This window comes from Lutjanus erythropterus, chromosome 17 (assembly GCF_056507025.1).
Source record: "Lutjanus erythropterus isolate fLutEry1 chromosome 17, fLutEry1.hap2, whole genome shotgun sequence".
In the NCBI taxonomy this organism is placed as follows: domain Eukaryota; kingdom Metazoa; phylum Chordata; class Actinopteri; order Lutjaniformes; family Lutjanidae; genus Lutjanus; species Lutjanus erythropterus.
Genome location: NC_139333.1, coordinates 5,232,621 through 5,252,692, shown reverse-complemented (window position 1 = coordinate 5,252,692; position 20,072 = coordinate 5,232,621). Strand labels below are relative to the sequence as shown.

The window sequence follows — 20,072 nt, the reverse complement described above, 5'->3', positions numbered from 1 at the left end:
AATTTAAATGTCAGAATGAAGGGCAGGGGACAGAGTGATCATTTTATTTGCAGAAGTTTGGGGAAGTGACAGTTTGAGGAGCTGAGCTATCAAAGCAGGCCTCACACACACACACTCCCGTCCTCCGTTCAGACTTAAGACAACAGGTGCAACACTGCCCCCTTCAGATCAGATCTGTGTCGGTTCAGTTGTCCGCAGGCGGAGGAGCAGCTCCCAAACACAACAAGTTGATTCGGCTGGATTGTTTTGGTTGCGTCAGTGTTTCGTTTTTTGTCTCTTTGAGATGTTTGTCATGCATTTTAAATGGACAAAAAACTGCAGAGAGAACACAGAGGGATTTTTGGTGCAGACACACAGAAGATTGCATTATCCCTCCATCTTCTCTGCTTGCTTATTTGTAATAGAGCTGCAGACTTTGTAGAGGGGGTGTATAGAGCACATTCAACCTCCAAGACAGAACAGCATCATACAAAGCAAGAGGAGAATGAGTCTGCAGTCTGTGTTGCAACTATAAAAGCATGTGGTCGCCTCAACATTACACCCATATGTCACCTCTGAATGTCTTGTTCCAAATCCATCCAGGGTGTTAATCCACTCCTGCAACAGCCTCCAGCAATTTAGTGGAATCAACTAATATTTTACCATTAACTTGGTAGGGATGAAAGTGTCAGGGGGATGGTTGCAACACAGATGTTTTATCTTGTAATGTGGAAGTCAGGAACATGACGAGACATGTCCACCCGAAGTGCATCCTGTGATCGAGTCCACGGGCAAAAATAAGAGACAGAGTTGTAGTAGAAAAACTAATTTTTCACTTCAAATTTCAGATTTTAAGGTAAAGTTTATTTGTTGGTGATTGTAAATGTATATTGTTTGTTAGACTTATCTATCTAAATTGAATTTATCATGTTAACCTATTGTTAGTGCTAGCCAGAGTAAAGTCGACAGAGACAGGGGAGAGCTATATTTATTTTCTCATTATATTTGTAAGAAAAGCCCAGGGTCTGCCAGAGCATGTCAGGCTGTTTAATGTGAGAAACTGTCCACAAGGAGTAATTATGCACTGAGGTGAGTTTGATGCATTGGCTAATTTTAATTCAATCGTGACATTTAAGATGGTAAATTGATTTGAATGTAACAAGGTCATCTACTTTCCTTGCTGACGCATTAATGAGCATTATATGCCAGAAATATTCAATACCTCACTTCCTTTGTGATTGATTTATTCAGCCGTTACATTCATCCTGTGCTCTTCAGCTGGGCAACTCATTTATGCAAAATTTTAAAAACCAGTTGGTGTTGTAGAGGACATAAAGAGGGAAACAGAAAAAGTCCTGCCTCTCGCCTATAAAAGTCAAGTTAAATAAACTGAATTTAAATTTTAATTAAACTTCAGATTTCTAGCATTATTATTAGCAGTATTCTCACTCTTCAGAACTCAAAATAAATGTTCTTCTAACTTTAAGTTAACTTGAAATGATGAGTTGAATGAATGCACTGTACAGAGTTCAAACAACTCATTAAATTAAGTTTCTAAAGAAACAGGAGCAGACTTCCCAGCATGCATTGTGTGAGAGTCAAAGCTCTCCTGAGGCTCCTTTTTCTTTTTTCTTTTTTATAGAAAACAAACAGGACATGATGGAAACTTGTTGTGTCTCTACTTTGTAAGAAGTCATGGTTGTTTGTTTTCACAGTAATGAAAACACTGCAATCCGTGATTTTAGGTTTAGGTTAGTATTGAATCAGTTAATTAAAAATTCATAAATTGTAATAAATGTTATAAAAGTATGGCTGAAGAGCTGTTGGTTCAACTTAATATCTTAAGCTTATTTAACATGTTTTCTCAAGTATAACTGAATTAATAGTTAATTTGACTGGAAAAGTTTTTGAATCAGTACAAAATTTTCAAATTCAGTCAACTTAAAATTTTAAGGACAGACACCAACTTTTGTTTGAGTTAAAACAACTTTTTTTTTTTTACAGTGTAGAAAAAAGTGTGATTAAGCAGAGATCAACATGAAAGACTGTATCTGTAATGGAACATCTCCAGCCAAAGAGGAACATGCAAACGTCACACAGATTTCCATTATTATAAATCAGTTATTTTACACACCAAAGTCATTCTTTAATCAAGCAAGAATAATCTGTGTAATGACCACACCCACAGTAGATACAGTATATTAGTAATATCATGTCCAATAATGTCACATCTTCATTTTTCATTTTACCTCTCTTCTATCCATCCAGTATCTTTGTGAGTCTTCCTCACATGAGGGCCCTGTGTTCTCTGCAAACTTTAATTTGAACACTAATTAATATGAAACGCCAACGAAAACACAAGTTATAGGCTGAATGGAAATTTCAAAGGAAGACACCAGGGCTGTAATCTCTGATGACATATCATTGTCATTTTATGATTTATTACAGTAAATAAGTGACGGATGACTCCTGTCAGTCATGTTGCTGTTCACTTTACTGAATGTTTCATTCAGTTGTTTTGTGGACCTTTTATTTTGAGGGTGGGTTGATTTTTACTTCTCAGTTATGTTGGAAAATATTTTGGCTAGTAAACCTTGTAACAGCCCAACTTCCCAGTGATAGTTTTTTTTTATTATTATTAAAAATTGAAGGACATTTCAGCTGACTAATCAAAATACACATTTTTAAACCATAATCTTATTTAGCTTTGATTCAGAAGGCGACAGAGTTGACATGTTATGGTTGAGACACATCTGATAACAATATTATCTAATGAATTTGTCAAAAAACAGAACATTTACAAGGGCTTGAGCAGTTTTGATGCCTTTGTTAAACCAGGAAGTGAGACAGGGGTCCTTAGGGTATAGCTAACCCTTTTCATGCCTGATTAAATCATGTTTTTTAAAATTTGAGTTGACTAAAATCTGGGACACAACTGTAAAGCAGCAACATTTTCATTAAGTATCTATTTTAAAACAAAGATGTTACAATAGCGCATTTTTTACACCCATGTTATCATTAAGGATTGTTAGTTTTGAAGGATTTTAACACATTTTTAAATTGTCTGAAGTTATAAATTCTTGTCTGGAACAAGGCTGTTTTCTGGCACAGAGAAAACAGTACATATGTTTCATATATACACATCTTTAAAGAACACGTTTTCACCATTAAATTGGAATTTGAGTGTTGATAATAATAATATTTAAAGTTTTTCTTTGGCAGGACATGATTTGTCCTAATTCTCAAGAATGGGTGATTTACATATAGGGAAAAATGCAAGTTGCTTCAGACAAAAGCATCTGTGCAATAAATACAATGACTTGTCCCAGCTTGTCATTAATGATGGCAGTCATGTTCTGACTTTTACAATCTATCTCACAGTACAGTAGGTGGCACTGCGGTCTTTGATATACCAAAGATAGACGTCATCACAGAGATTTCCAGAGCTTCTTGAAGTAAATAAGAGCAGCCCGGCTGACCTTTAACTGATGCCATGGGAGAGTCGATGTGAAGTCTTCACACTCACAGCTCCCTGTGAAGGTTTTGTTTGAATTCAGTGATTTTCCACTTGAGCAACAACGTGTGAAAAACAAGACCGTGGGGAACAAACAGTGAGACCTACCGCGCTGCTCTTAGCTAAATTGACACGGCGGTGATGCCGGCTGATGCAGTGCAGCACCAGCGGACTGTCTGGGAGGGTCGGACGCTGACATTTGACACTGTTACAGGTCTGCACATCGTCTGTGCGAACGTGTCTGTTGGCGTGGGATCTTATCTTCTTCTTTAGGAAGAAAAAACCCTGCCGTTATGTAATGGGAAAGGGCCCTTCACTGTTCTGTAATCCCTCTAGGAAACAGAAAGTGGAGTCAGCTGGAGCTCGGCCCCACCTTCCAGTCTAAATGGAGGGATTCCTGCGAGGAGACACGTCCTTAGTCATGTCTGTAGTCAGGGTCATGTTCTGGGACAATCTAAGGTTAGGAAGAGGGATGGCGAGAGAGAGGCTTCTTCCTGTTTCCAAATGGGAGACGCTTGTGGCCAAATCTGGGCAGGATGGGAGAAACGACACAAACAGAGCTCGACCACGGGGTTTGGACCTCCGCCGAACACGGAGACAAAATTGATAGTGTTTATGTTGGGGAATTCTGAAGAGATGCAGGATGTGTGTTGATCTGTATCAACATTTTTCCTGAAGCCATTTTTCTCAACCGGGTGTCGAATCCATCTCCAGTGACAGTGTTAGAGAGCTAATCAAAGAAGAAGAACATGTAAGGCTTAGAAATGTTTTGACACAGAGGCCAAAGGTTCATCACGATCGCATCTAAAGTTAGAGGATTTGGTCTTTTAGACTTCAGCGCTGTTACCGACAGATCGGTTCATCCAGAATTACAAAAAGCAGGTTTTCTCACTTGCCTGCAGTGGTATGGTGTCTATTAAAGCAGATAGTTTCAGTTTTACGTGCCAAGGTTTTGATCTCTGAGAAACAGTAACTTACCCTCCCGGAAAAATGTCCTTGCAGATGATCCACAGACCTCGCTGTTAAACATTGTTGAGTTTTACTTTCAGCAGAACTAACTGAATTCCAGTCACCTCAGTCATGTTGAGGTTCTGGCAGGGGTGGACACCTCAAAACTTTGCAACACAAAATCAAAACTATCTGCATGGCTAGACCACTTTTTTAGTAGGCATTCCAACTTAATATTTAGATATTATGTTAGAGTTACTAATCCCAGTAACAATCCATTACTTTTTGGGGGGTTGGCTTGTTTGCTATATTAGCCAGGGTTTGATGGAGGGTAATAGTTTGATTTCTCTGCCTTTAGCGGTCAAACTGGTCCAGGACGTGTTTAGCACAGTGCTGATACAGCGCAAAAGTGTATTTCTTTAATCACTGAAGCGATATTATATTGTGAATCAGTCTCATTCTGCTTTCTGTTTTAGTCAGTCCCTCCAGGAAGTTGCGATGTTTTGATCACAACAATTCACTCAACTTCAACCAATCCTGTGAATTCTGTGCAGCCTTACAATTTTGTTGAAACTCTACATCTTTTCCGCAACTTTGACATCATACATGCATGTCTCATTGAACCCAGTCAATGTTTTGTTTTATCATTCACAAGTTTTTTGGATTTATATTTTTTGATTTTGTCACAAGTACTTAAAACAACAGGTTTGTCATTGTTATTGACATTTATCAATGCTCTGTGCACTTCTTCATCTACAAATGAAGCAGATTTTTTAGTTGAGGTCACTTACAGCTTTGTTCTCCCTGGAACTAGCTGCCTTTGATTGTAATGAAAAACTTGTTCCCACAGTTTCATTGCAAAAAAGGGCTACAAAGATTGCAAACCTGATGTGGGCATTTTAGGTCACAACAATCCCAAAACAGCCTGTGAAATCCTTGAGGGATTGTTAAGTGACAGCAGTCTACTTTTGTGGATTATAACAACCTGAAATTAAACCCTGTGCCCATAACCTGCTATTCTTATTTTAGCAAAAGCGCATTAGTTAGGTTTCTCCCAGTATTGTATGTCTGACATCATGACAACCACGTCTTTTCCAGATTTTTCCCCATTTTCTCTGAAATAATATCTTAGATATATGATCCATCTGAATTGTTTTATTTTTAGTTTTCATAAACTCTTAGAACCAAACTAGGCTACATTTCGTCATACTCAAGTTAGCAATAACATTAATTATACTTAATAACACGGCAAAATTACTTTTGGGTGGTAAATCTTCAGTTAAGGATGGGACTTTTCTGGACTGCTGCATCCAGTCAGTCAATGCTAAGCTAACGTCACCTGTTGATGCTTAGTAAATCTGAAAATTGTTGAACCATCTTAAAAAATAAATACTTTGATTGGTAACACACAAAGGAATTACATTTTCTTTAGATCATTGGATCAAAAGCAATTGTTAACTTGAATTGAAAAACCTTTACTCACATGCGTGTTACCAGTCGACAGTTTCATGTTAACAATTCTCATGTGAATCATATGACAGAGGCCACTTGTAGAATTTTGATGAATCTGCAGCTCCATTCAGCTCATTGTTTTGTTATTACAAACCACAACTTTACTGTTTTGGTTGACTCTCACACACTCTCTTTAACTTTGCTTTAAAGCTCTGATAAAACACCTGTAAATTACCTGCCCAGCACCAAACACCACACTGATTTAGTCAGCAACCAGCTGGTAAACATACAGCAGTGGTTAAAGAGACAGATATTTCCCTCAGGAGATGTTGGAGACCAAAACAGAGCAAAGAGGAAAGTGAACATTGGTGCATTTGCCAGCTGGTACGACTCTAAATTAATGCTAATGTTGCTCTGTGCACCTTAAGAGGACGTAAACAGCAGTAAATTTTGCGACTGTAAAATAATTTAAGAATGAAATACCAAACTTTGTTATGTAGTACAATGGGCAAGCTCTCCATTCAGACAAGTTTGAATGTACAAACAATGTCTGAGACTCTTCAGCTCGATCAAACGCACCAGCCACTTGAGAGAGGACCATCAGTCTGCTGGTGTCCCAGAAAGTAATCACTGGGCATTGAAAACATACCAGAAGTTACTTTACACTGCCAATTTGGCGTTAGTGTAAGACATTACCTTGTGCAGATTTAATGTTTGTGCTTCTTTGAACTGCCAAGGCGATAAAATAAACCTCGGTAAACTTGTCAAACTGAAACACAGCCACCAGCTTGTGCTCACAATAGAATCCAAACGTTGGATGCTCCCCTGTTGCGGTTACTCGTCTCTGATCCCTGTGTCTAACAGAGCCTCTGGTCTCTCTCACTGTTACAAGAGACTCCGGGCGGACACTCCACCATCACTCTCTGCTCTAAATCCACCACGGTGGACACGGTCCCCAGTCTCCGGAGTTCATTGGCCGTGGAGATGGACGAGCCGGGAATGGTTTTAATCATTAGCATGGAGGCAGCTGGTGGGGCCCCGTATACATGCCACTGTGGGACTGCTACATGTGCAGGACAAGAACATTAGAATGATTATTTATGTTAGCAGAAAGGAACATTAACATTTATCTTTCGCAGACCACACCAACATGGTGTCCTCCATAGACCATGGACTAAATTTACAGCCAAGAACATACAGAAATATGCTTTGTTTGTTTTGTAACTTTGTGACTCTGCAGTTCACTGAGTTACAGTGTATTTACTGTTTTTGTGGCACATATATTCACATGTGTGAAGATGTGAATAGAAACAGTTCTGTAAGAAAGGCTGCATCCTCTAATAGAGCTCTATGGGTTGAACTTTGTAAAGCCTGACACATCAAAACACACACACCAGAAATTTCTCTTTTTTTAATATTTATTTTAAGCGTTTATTTGACCATGTGACAACATTTAAGCTAAACATTTGGCTAAGGAATTGTTTTAGTGGAAACAAATAAAAAATGCAATTATTAACAACTGCTTGTTTGCAACATCCAGGTGAGTTTAAGTTAAAGCAGGCTGCATTTGTGAATTTCACCTCTTTATTTATGTTAAGATGACATTTCAAGCTTTAATTTGTTTATTTAACACTGTATTTGTGATTGTGGCGGAATAATGCAGATTGCATCATGATATTCAACAGAATAATAAATGAGGGATTCACAGATAACTCATATTTGATACACACATTTATAACAAAATTTTATGATAAAATAAGACACAAAATGTTAAGCAATTATTGGTTGTATCAGTACAGTAAATATACATATTGAAATATTTGTAACAATATATCTATAATTCTTACTGTAACTTTTCAAAATAAGCTAAGACAAAAAAAGTGATGGCAGCCATGTTGGATTTTGTTCTCACAGGTCGGCTGCTGCCTGCAGCATCTTACACCAGATGTGAATGCAGGATGTTGCAGCTGCAGCAGCAAATACAGAATAAAGTTCTACATTTGCTGTGCGCTGCATGCTCGCTGCAGCACGCAAAATAGTATCAAACACACATATAAAATTGCTTATCTGATTTTTTTTTTTTTTAAATCACGTGTTTGCTGTGTTTTTCCTGACTGAAAATAAACATGAATATGTCTCTTTCCTGTCTTATTTTGTGGAGGTACTGCTTGAATTTGAAAATGATTAACTGTTGTACATTTGGGCGATTGAATGAGTGAAATCATTCAACTTTTTTCAGCCAACACTTTGAGATTCCCTCTTCAGGTTGTCCCCAGTTTGGCCATTTGGTGTGCTGTTGACATCGCTGCTGGAACGTTTGATAGGCCTATGTATTTCATTGAACATTTTCCAAACTAACATCCAGGGTTTCTTCTCCTTTACTTGTTGGGCACACAAAAAAATGGACTCAGTTCTGTGAGTTCTGAACCGAGTCGTGTAAAATGCAGTGCACATCTCAACAAAAATATAGATTAATGGTCTAGTCGGTTTTAATGTGGAAATGTTACGTATTATACCTTTAATACATGCACAGTGCAGAGACTTGGAGAAACTTGGTAATCAGTAAGAGCTCACAGCCTATTCTTAGCCCTGGTTAAACCAGCCCAGAAGAGATTTATACCCGCGTTCATAGAACTTGAAATATTAAGACGTAATTATTGTTATATCTCTCATTAGACCACAGTGACCTTGCACCGGCACAATCAGTTCTGATTTAATGTTTGTTTCCTCTGTGTCTCCTCCTGCATCCTCGTGCTCTCCTCTGACTGTTTTCATCTCTCGCCTAAAGAACAAACAAAACAGCGAAACTTTCTGTGATGAAACAGCGGCCAAAAAATGTCCAGCTCTGTAGAGTGTGTGTATACAGAGCTGCCACGAGGAGTAGATAAACGCTTGAAATATTAATTATTTGATCGTTATCTGCCCGCTAGAGCAAAACAATCTCGGGCTAAAAGTGCGAAAGAACGCCAACGGAGGGGGGGAAGAGACATAGTTTGAGGGAAACTGGAAACACGCAGAGCAACAGGACGTACAAGAAATTATAAATATGATTTTTAAAGAACATGCTTGATGATTTAATGATTCATCGACAGTATCAAAGTATGCTGAATATTTGAATGACCTCATGTCCTTTTTCTTATCCAAACTAACCTGCTTGAACATGTCCTAGTTATCTTTTGTCTACATAAACATGTCAGCAACATTTCATGACCCCCTCTCTCCTAAATATAAACTACCCAGATGAATAAACATGTTTGATTACAATCATTGCCAGTGCTAATAAATTATCATTAATGGTTTGTTCATCTCTGGATGCCTTTTTTCTTCATTTGCTCTTAAAAAAAAAGTTTATTCATAAGTTCAGTCACATGTGACAGCATGCTGATCAGAAGTTATAGTGGAAAAGTTCTATTGTGAATGTGACCATGTGAGGTTATTTAGGAGTCTTTGTCCTGTGTTTAGACTGAGCTGCTGAGTGTGTGTTTGGGAGAATGTAAATGGATGATAAATCTCTGGGGTGCTCGGCTGACAAATCCACCCCTCCCTTTTCTGTTTTCCTACACCAGAGCTAATCTCTCTCTTCATCTCCAGTTTGCCTCCTCAACAAAAAAAAAAGAAATATGCATGTGTGTTTATTGGATAGCTCAGATTATTTGATGTGTGGTTGTATGAGGTGTATTACCACCTACCTAGTTTAGAGAAGCACAGACAGGTAGCAGCATGGAAGCTGCAGGGTCAGCAACACTAGATATATATATGTTAGCCTCTTAAAAAAGGCCCACCTAAAAAAAATCTATATTATTTTAAGTTTGTGCTATATTTGGAATAATTTCACTGCTTTACTTTGCCATCAGACAGCCTTTTCTGACGGGAAACTGCCGTTATACAAGCAAAGTAGCTGTCACTTCACACCAACCAAACTCCATAGGCAAAATCAATAATTTTGCCGTCACAGGACATGGCAGTTGCAGGTCTGTCACTGCCCCGTTCTGTTAGTTTGTTTGTGCCATTGTGAGACTTCAGGGTTCTTAAAGCATAGCTGTGATTCACAAAAGTCACACAATAACATAGACAACCTAACTGATGAAGGCGGCAGTAGACAAGCAACTCCTACGTCCTGTGAGTTAAAATGACTGATTTCACCAATGGAATTTGGTTGGTTTTGAAAAGCAATTTTTATGCTTGTTTCCCATCGGAAATGGGCCAAAACAGATATTGATTTTTTTAGGTTTAACTGGCTTCTGTTGCTCTCTGCTTCTCCAAACTAGGGGCGTGCCGACCAGCATCTACTGCAGCTAATACACTTGCTATTGAGAAGTACCTCATTCAGCCCTACTTCGAATAAATCAGAACTATCCTTTTAATAGTATCACTCTGCATTACATATAATTGAAATATATTACAATGAAAATGAAAATAAGCTGAGAATCCACTTGAATGTCTGGCAGGGAAGGAGAGAGCAGAGGGGGGAAAGACGGATGATAAAGCATCTCTCATTTTGCTTCATCCATGCCTGAGGACATATAAAGCTGTTGAGAGGGAATTAGAGGGTTGAGTTCTGTGTCACAGGCCTGTTAACCTCCTCAATGACTGATCTTATGTCCCGCCGCAGGAGAACCGGCTGTTGAAAAGCGCCTTCAGCCAGTTGCTTTAGGAAAGGTGTCCATGAGTTAGAAAGATGGAAAAATGTTGCATTTCAAGCCATCATTACATTTTAACTACTGCCCTGTGACACTGAAATGTGACATCAGTGTAGGAAAAGTACCGACCAATCTGTGATGTATATTTAGATGGTCTTTGCTCCTCCCACAGCATTCTCAGCGTTCTTTTTATTTACTTATCCTGTGCTGCTGATGAGTCAGACCAGGAAACGTGGTGTCATGACTACTGAGGTCAATGATTTCTCTGTTTGCTTAGCCTTTCATCTCCATCAGCTCATTCCAATGAAACTCACAGGAAGTATCTGTGCACTGCATGTTTCTATATAAAGCCAAAAACACACGTAAGCACGTGAAGGCAAACGATGAGGCCAGTGCGAGCTCGTTCTTGTGGTGTTCCTGTTATGACTCACCTTGATACAGTGCTTGAAACTTGTAAAGAAAAAAAATTACATATTTTTCCCCTTACAAATAAAAAGCTGAATACAGTTTTGTTGTCACTTGCTTATGGTCACCAGAAGTCCCAGTCCAATAATTATTATAGTGTTATACTTGTATTCCACGCTTATGGTCATTTCCCATTCATTACCCAATATAAAAACAATGCACCAGTCCTTTAAATTGAACACTGATTTGTCTGTGTGTCAATCAATCAGTGAGTCTGTTCTTGTGAAGGCAGCTGTTATCCTACACTGTAAAAAAGACAAAAAAAACAGTTGAGTCGACTTAAAATTTCAAGATAACATTCTGCAACAGATCTTTTTAAAGTTTACTTCAAAACCAAAGAGTTTTGAAGTAAACTTTAAAAAGTTTGGTTGACCTATAATCTTTAGTTGAGTTACTTTTCTTCTGTGATTAAACTTGAATATTTGAACTTGAAACTAAAAAAAGAATCAAAAATTGTGTGAGCTATGAACCTCATTAGATTTTTTTCAGTGCCTTCAAAATGAAATAATTGAAAATATTCAAATTTTAACATTTACTTTCACTACAATGAATTTACTTAATATTTTTTTTTTCTAAAACTCAAAGACTAAAGTTTATCTAAAGAAGTAAAATAAATTATCTCAGTTGGGAATTTACCTCTGCCCTTACATGAATTTTTTATATTGTTTTATTGTTTTGCTTTAGGCTCAGGAATAATACATTATACACAAAAAGCCTCCATTTTAACCTGGAGCTTAGAAATTAGAAGACAGTGTTATTCACCCAGCAGGGGACTGCAGAAAACCTGATCGGTTGCATTATGGGAAATGGAGGAGCACTTTTGCTCCATACTAGAGATTAAAAGTCATGGATATCTTGACATCTGCAGCTTCAATCTTTACATCTCTCTTTTTTTTTATTCTCTCGCACATATTTGTCAAGTGCAATAATAATTCAGTGGACACTGTAAAAATATTCACACTATGATGAATAGCTTGTACAATTTCTGAACACTTATTTAAACAATGTACTTGAACTTTTTTGTACCAGTTCAGTTGATTAGGAGTAAATATCTGTGTGAAAACTTGTATTTGTTTAGTGATATTGAGGTCTTTCTCCTCCACGCTGCTGTTAGTTGGAATCAGAGAGAAAGCGATTTCCCTCTCACACAACCTTGGCCCTGGGGGCGTTCACCACTTTGACGGGGGTACTGATGCTGTTATTTGGCTACGGAGCGATGCTGTGCCTGGAGCTGTGTCTGCTGTTGACCCAGGCAGACCGGTGGACAGGATGTTCCTGAGCGTCCCTGGGCTCCGGGGCTCTCTCTGTGGCCCTCAGCCTGTTTGTTTTTCCGGCTGAGAGCTGCCATTCGCCCCCCTTTTCCCCTGCCATCACTCTGCCTCAGCAAGAATGTAAACACATGGAGGATACGTGCACATGTTCAGTATGTGCTGTATATGCATGTGTGTTCATGTACAAACACATGCACTGTACAGTTTGTGCAGCACATGTGTACAGATGTCAAAAAAGGAAATGTTTAATAAATGATTGTGAATTTCTTGGTATCCTGCTGCACCTGGACAATTTAGCCCCAAATATTTTTCCTCTTACCTGTAGTGCTATTTATCTATCTATCTCTATATCTTTTTGGTGAGAGTTGCAGAGTTTTGAAGATTTAATCCATCAATCCAATACTAGAAAGAAAGTAGTTTCTACATGAAACTGCTCACAACAAGGTCTGTGGATTATCTTGAGTGACCAGGTCATATTTTTGGAAAGAGAACACTGGATTTTTAATTTTTCAGATGTATTTTTTGGTGCTATGAGACCACAAGCCGAGTGCCATACAGTCCCATTATATTGGAGAGATGGCACATGTGGCTATTGGAAAAATATGCATTTTTGATTTTAGGCTTTAATCCAACAGTTTACTGACACTATTGCACAATAATGATGTAATTGCACTGTGAGAGAATCTGTGAATTCATTACTTAACAAGTCATGATCCAACCCTAGTTTAAACAGGCAACATGTAAAATATGGCAACCTATCAATAAAGGAGGCAGTAGCTAGGCTACTAGCTGCTGTTAGCTCAGTTGCTCATCCACGTAGCTAGAGGCTGAGGCCCTATTATGACTAAAGCTCAGAGTAGGATTTTGGCTGGACCAGCCCCAAACAGACTCTGAGACTGATGGAGTCCAGCTGACGACAGGGAATACTGTACCAAGGTGATTCACAGTGGTTCCGACCAGGACTCTGGTTCCGGGAGCAATGAGGGTGGCAGGCAGGGACAGGAGAGTAGAGGTGAGGGAAAAAAACTGACACACATACATGCACAGAAGTGATTACATGATCCCCTCCCACCTTACGCCAAGCGGGGATAAGATACTTATGGATCATTGCATTGCATCGTTGCTGTCTGAATCGAAATTGAACCAAATCGTGAGGTGCCAAGAGATTACCACCCCCACAGGAGAGCCTGGATGTGGAGAGAGGCTGGGCATCAGAAGCATGAAGCCAGAATATTTTCACATCTAACATTTGGATTAAAGTTGAAATTTACTCTCAACCAAACCATGACTCTTTTTGATGAGTTCTATTGTGAAAAGAAGCTGTTTGCAAACATCTCCCAGCTGAAACTACGGGGGAATCAGATTTTCACCTTGGGCACAAAGTGGTAGTACTAAACTTGAAGGGCTGGAGCTAGCTGGTTAGCATTCAGCAGATATTTCTGTAATACAATACTTTGACATGGCGTCATAACTGTCACTCCATCACATTGTGTTGATAATGTTGAACAGTTTAAGTTAAAATTGCAGCCATATCTTACAATTTGCACCGTTAACTGGCTTGCATTCACACACATTATCAGTGTTTTCCTGTCATTAGCCGGCTAATACCTTTACAGCATCTTCACACCCGGTTGCCTCTTTACCAGGAAATGTTTGTACTCTTCACCTGAAAAATTGCCAAAGCTCCAACTCCCAGGCCTGCAGGCATCAGAGACCCAAACAGTTTACTCACCGGCACCGCAACCTGTTTAACCTTCCACATAGCACCTGTCCTGTCCGCTAAACACTTTCTGAACCCATTAGCAGGAGATCGTAAACATCTGCAGCACTGTGTTTACCTAATATGTGTAAGAACACCACCCCCTACGTGAGGCGAGGACGGACCTGCACCGAGGCGGGGGGTTCAGAGAGGAGATACATACAGACATGTTAATGTGGCTGACCTCTTTCAACTTTCACTCGAAGTTCACTGGATTTATGGCTATTTGTGTGGGCTGAGGTGAACTTTATGTAACTTATTCATAACAGAAGGTCAGTTTGATTGGTGGGAAAACAGAAGACGTTACATAATGGTATTCCAACTTTATGAGCGATTTCACCTGCTATTTAAAGGTCAGTAAAACCTGACCTTTAAAGGTAAAATCCAAACAAAATTCTGTACCACCATTAAAAACTTATAGCAGTGTAACCTTTTTTGCACTGACAGACAAGACAGGTAGAAGATGCACTGATAGCAGTTTCTCCATCAGCAGTAACCTCGCTTTATTTATGAGCTCACATGTCCATCTATAATTAAAAACAGCACGTTTCGAACCCTCTTAAGGGATTTGTCAAAACACCTTCTTGGAAAGAGATGTTAATCAAGGTAGATGAGGTAACACTTCATCTGAGAGTGACCCCTGGAATGCAGTGAATAACATAAACCAATGATACATAACCAGGTGAAAGTGAGTCCATCATTCATTATATGGCATCTGTAGAGGGGGTTAATGCTGATATGTGACTTTTACAGTCTTCAACAAGCAGCAAGACTTAGAGCAAAAGAAATTCAAAGGTGCTCTGCTTAATTTTCTATATATTAACAATGGATCAAACAATGTGAATGGGGTTTAGTGTGTTTTACAGCCCTTAATTGTACTGATCTGGTTCACTCTCACTGCTCTTATAGACCTTATTTAAACTCACACAGGCAAAAAATCTATTGGTGCATCTGGCTTTTGAACACCAAAACAGAGCTCCAGATGTGTGTATTTTGGACGTACGTTAATCTGGTGGACCAAAACTCAACTTTAAATTAATACTAATGTTGCTCTTTTGTTTGCAAGCATGTTAGCCAGAACAACTTTATAATGTGATGATATGTCAGATGTGTTTTAGCTTGTTCAAAAAAAAAAAAATCAGCTTTAATTACTTATAAATGAATCAATCCATAATGTTATTATTATCTTTTTGGCCAATTAACTCTCTGTTAAAGGTGCTATATGTAAGAATTGGGCACCTGTTTTGGAATTCATCTTCCAAACAACTGCTACTAGCTAGTCAATTAGCCATGCAGCTAGCGGACTTGGAGCTCCAAGTACTTGGAGAGTGTCGTTGCCATAGATATATTATGAATGACGAGATAGTGAATGCAAAGATGGCGGCTATTCAGTCCAATGAGAGTTGCGTACCTTGCCCTCACCCATGAGTTCCCGCATGGCCCATTGACTTTACATTGTTATGACATCACAAATTCTTAAATAGCTTTTTTTCAGCTTGAGGAAAGTTTTACTAATATATAACCTCCATGGATCAAAAATTCCTAATAGAGCCATAACTGACCTTGTTTGCAGTTCAAGGTGTCCTGTTTACACACGTCTCTTTTATAATGGCGGCCTATTGATGAATCCAGCAACTGCTTTGTGTGTTCCGCCATCTTGCTGCGCCGCCATAGTTGTTGCAAATCTGCAACAACTATAAGGTGAAAATGTGTAATTTTGTCTGTTCTGTTGCCCTCAAGTGGCCAAAATCTATCGACACACCTTTAACAGCTCGCTAAAAAAAAAAAATGAAATAAATATGGTCAAAAAATAAAGTATGTTGACTTGTAATTTATTTATTTTATCTTTAGACTGGTTAGAACCAGAGGGCCTTCATATGCTTCTAGTTTTGTCCAAAATAAATCTAATGAGAACAAAGTTTTACACATTACACATTAGTCACCTCAACAAAAAATTAAACTGAACTGAGGGGGGAGTGTATTGATATTGATGGTTCTTAACGTATGATGTGACTCACCATAAATCTGAGGTACTTTATATGAAATTTCACTTCTCATATACCCTGAAACCAGTGAATTGTCTACTCCAAGAACGGAAGGAGTCCTTAACCCAAGTGAGGGAGTTCAAGTATCTCTTCTCTTGTTCTTGAGGGGGACAATGGAGCAGCGGGAGCAATATTGTGTTCGCTTTAGCGCACCGTTGTGACGAAAAGAGAGCTTAGCCAGAAGGCAAAGCTCTCGATCTACTGGTCAATCTTAGTTCCTGTTCTCATCTATGGTCACGAAGGGTGGCCAAAAGAATGAGATTGCAGATATAAGTGAAGCCAAAATGGGTTTGCGCAGGATGGTGGCTGGCATCTCCCTTAGGGGTAGGATGAGAAAGTCAGTCATCCATGAGGGACTCAGAGTAGAGCCGCTGCTCTTTTGCGTAGAAAGGAGCCAGTTCCAGGCACGTTCAGCTGGGAGGAGGCCATGGGGCAGACTGAGGACCAGGTAGAGGGATTATATCTTCACCCTGGCCTGGGAACGCCCCAGGATCCCCCAGTCAGAGCTGGATAATGTAGCCAATGGAGGTCTGGGTTCCACTGCTAGAACTGTTACTTACGCAACCCAATTTTGGATAAGCGGTTGAAGATGGATGGATGGATGGATGAATGGATGGATATACCCTGGGATGCAATAAAATGTGTGCATTTATTAAAGTTGTCTGTCTTTTACATCATATAAATTGGCAATCAATGAGAAGTATAATATCTTAATAGGAAACTAAAAACATCCCTGTTATGTTCCTCTCTCTACATGAAGGACAAAAAAGGAAAGTTGACTTTAGCCCTGAGCTTTCGTTTTGTTCCTTGTCTGCTTCATGTGTTTATCTCTTGTGACAATCATGTATATACATGCTAACCCAGATATCATGGCAAACATGGAGAATTAACTACTGTTTGGTGTGAAACTAATGAAGTGGGATTAGATTCCCTGCCAGTGTTTCTGGATGTAACACAGGTCGAGTGTGCAACTATGCACATTTATACCGTTCAATGTAAACCCAAACATCACTATCTGTGTGGATTTAAGTAGCAGAGATGTATGTTGGTGTTTAACCATCATGTAACTCAGATATATCCTCTGTCAGTATGTTTGGAATGTGACAGACAGAAGTTATTACAGCTCTAATAATACAGGCTCTTTCCACAGAGCGTGAGAGCTGCTGTGGTGACTTTTGTTGAAATCAACTCTGCAGCTGGTTAAAAACGACATCAGACAGTTATTACTCCTGCTCCTCATTCTTTTGCAATGACAAAACACTTTGTTCACGGCATTGTGCCAAAGCAGCAGGCCCTATTTTACTGCACTGTCACTGATTAGGTCTGCTTTTATGAGACCGTGGATCTGTTTTATTTATGGGTGCTGTAATGAGTAAAAAGAGCTGTGTCACTGGGGATCAGTGAGCCATAGTGGATCAGACACAGTTTGTCACTATACACTGTGTAGACAGGGTTGGAAGGGTTACTCTAACAATGTATTCTGATACTGATCACCTATTAAAAATGTTTGTATCACAATATTAATGTAACTTGATTACTTTCTCTTACTATGGTGACATTACTTGGCCTGAGTGTTGTTCAGGTTGCAACTAATGATTATTTTCATCATCAGTTAATCAGTTGATCGGTTTCGCAATTCATGGATTAGTTGTTTTGTCCTTGAAATGTCAGAAAATGGTGAAAAATGATCAAAGCTCAGTCCTCAAATGAAACTAGAAAATACTCACATTTAAGAAGCTGAAATCTGAGAATTTTGACTTTTTTAAAATTAAAAATAAGTCAAAACAAGTAATCCATTGATCAGTCCTGTCGGTCTTGAAAAATCGGTCCAAACGCACTTTTCAAGTCTTTCCTGTAACAATTATTTTTATTATCGATTAATCTGTCGACTATTTTTCGCCATTAATCGATTGGTTATTCATTCCATAAAATGTCAGAAAATGGTGAAAAATGTCCTGTTTTGTCCACAACTCAAAATAATTCAGTTTACTGAGAGAAGAGGAGTAAAGAAACCAGAAAATATTTACATTTAAGAAGCTGAAATCAGAGAATTTTGACTTTTTCTCTTAAAAAATGATTAAAATGATTCTCGATTATCAAAATAGATCCAGATTAATTTAATTATCGTATTTCATACGGTCTTCTCCTAAACCTTCTAAAGTAATTTTTGTGCCTAAACCTATCCGAACTACGAGTGTTTACCTTTAAAAGGTTTTCTGGCAAAATCTATTTTAGCCAATAAAGGGTACCTTGTGCTTCAGTATGAGACACCAAGGGGTGACAACAAATCAGTGTGTTATCTGCTGAAAACAACACACCTGCTGTGGCTGCAAACGTGATTAGTGAGAGCAGTGACACTGACGCAAAAAAGTTCCTAAAACGCATAAATAAAGCTGAGTGGGAATGAAGATTTGGGTGGTAAAATTTCTGCAGGTTGGTCACAAAAAACCCCATTCACATTACACAGTCATTTCTTAATATTAAAGTACTGATTAGTGCAGCTTGTGCTTTGTGCAAAGACTGAGCTGTAGGCCTCTGGGATTATATGTAATGAAGCTCGGATGAATATAACCTTTCCTAACAGGGCATAGACCTTGGAGAGGTTTCAGCCATCAAAACCATTATGTGGGTTTTAAACGGGGACACTTGAACTCTTACATTACCTCCTCAACAGCCTCCTCAGCCTCTTTCCTTCCTGCTCCGTCCAGGTTTAAATGAGAATCTCACCGTACCAGCACCCTGAGGCCATGTCTGCTTCAAACTGCTCTACCGCCATTTAAATCTTTTTAACCGGGAATCTTTTGATGTATGTATTTTCACTCTGCTCCAAACCTCATCTTTGCTGACTGTTAGTTAAGACACAGCGTGGACGCATGGCCCTGCCACAGCTGTATATTATCATGCTTACGGAGAAGGAAAAAAATTTAATTTCACCGGTTCTTTCGTACATCACCGTCACAAATAATGGCATGGCTGGTGGTGCAGTATGAGGCCCTGAAACACAATAATATTCTATATATTTTCTCTGCAATGGATTCTGTCACATCAACACCACAGGGACATTTGAAAGCCATATCACCATGTAATAAAAACACAATTACAATTCCACATGATGCATCACTGAGGTTTGCTCCTTCAGTTCAGAACAGTATGTCTGTTCATTTCACCCGCCTCTTCATATCGCAGGGTGCTTTTGTCTTCTAATTTTTACTTTTCCCTTATTTCACTGGCAATGAATGATCTGATGTGGAGCTCTAGGTATTTCATATAGTGGATATCATTTGATTTTCACTGATGGACCATAACTTTTTGAAAATGAGCTTTTCCCTATACAAAACGCCCCTGTGACTTAAAACTAGAGTTGTTCTGATACCATTTTTTTCCTTCCCGATTCCAAAAACTGGAAAATATATATCACTCATTCTTGAGAAATGGGACAAAACCGTATTTTGAGGGGGTTTAGAGTTTTATTCTTCCATTATGCTGGAAAATATATTTTTAAAAGACCGTTTTAAAAGACGTTTAAATGTGATTAGCATAGCCGATGAAGCCTTGAGCGATGGAACCAGTGATGTGATTGATCAGAGACTATTTAATGATCACCACACCCGCTGATCAATATTCACCTTCACTCAGCCCTTTTGCACGTTGCGTTGTTGCACGTACATGAACCAAAATAGAAGGTTCCCACAGAGATGTGATTTGATTGTTAAAAAGGGGGCGTGCCATAACCCAAGCTACCGTGTTGTAGCTAGTTAGCTAATGAATAAATCTTAGCTCGGTGCCAATAAAAGTTGTGGATTGATTGATGGATTTTTTTTGGCATACATTGTTAATAGGTGCACAAAATAATCAGGGATTTGTGCTTTTAATAACTAATAAAAGAAAACTACTAATAATGTTGTTACTTTCTTCATGACCCCAAAGTAAACTTTCTGACAATTTGCATTCATTTCTTTGGTTACAACAGCAACAAAAACACATTTTCCCACACGTCCA

At 38.8% G+C, this 20,072-nt stretch overlaps 1 protein-coding gene across 1 annotated transcript in view; it reads left to right on the top strand.

The window, feature by feature from the left end:
- The window catches only part of pts (6-pyruvoyltetrahydropterin synthase), a 60,794-nt gene that overhangs the window by 13,785 nt on the left and 26,937 nt on the right, over window positions 1-20,072 (top strand). The window lies entirely within an intron of this gene.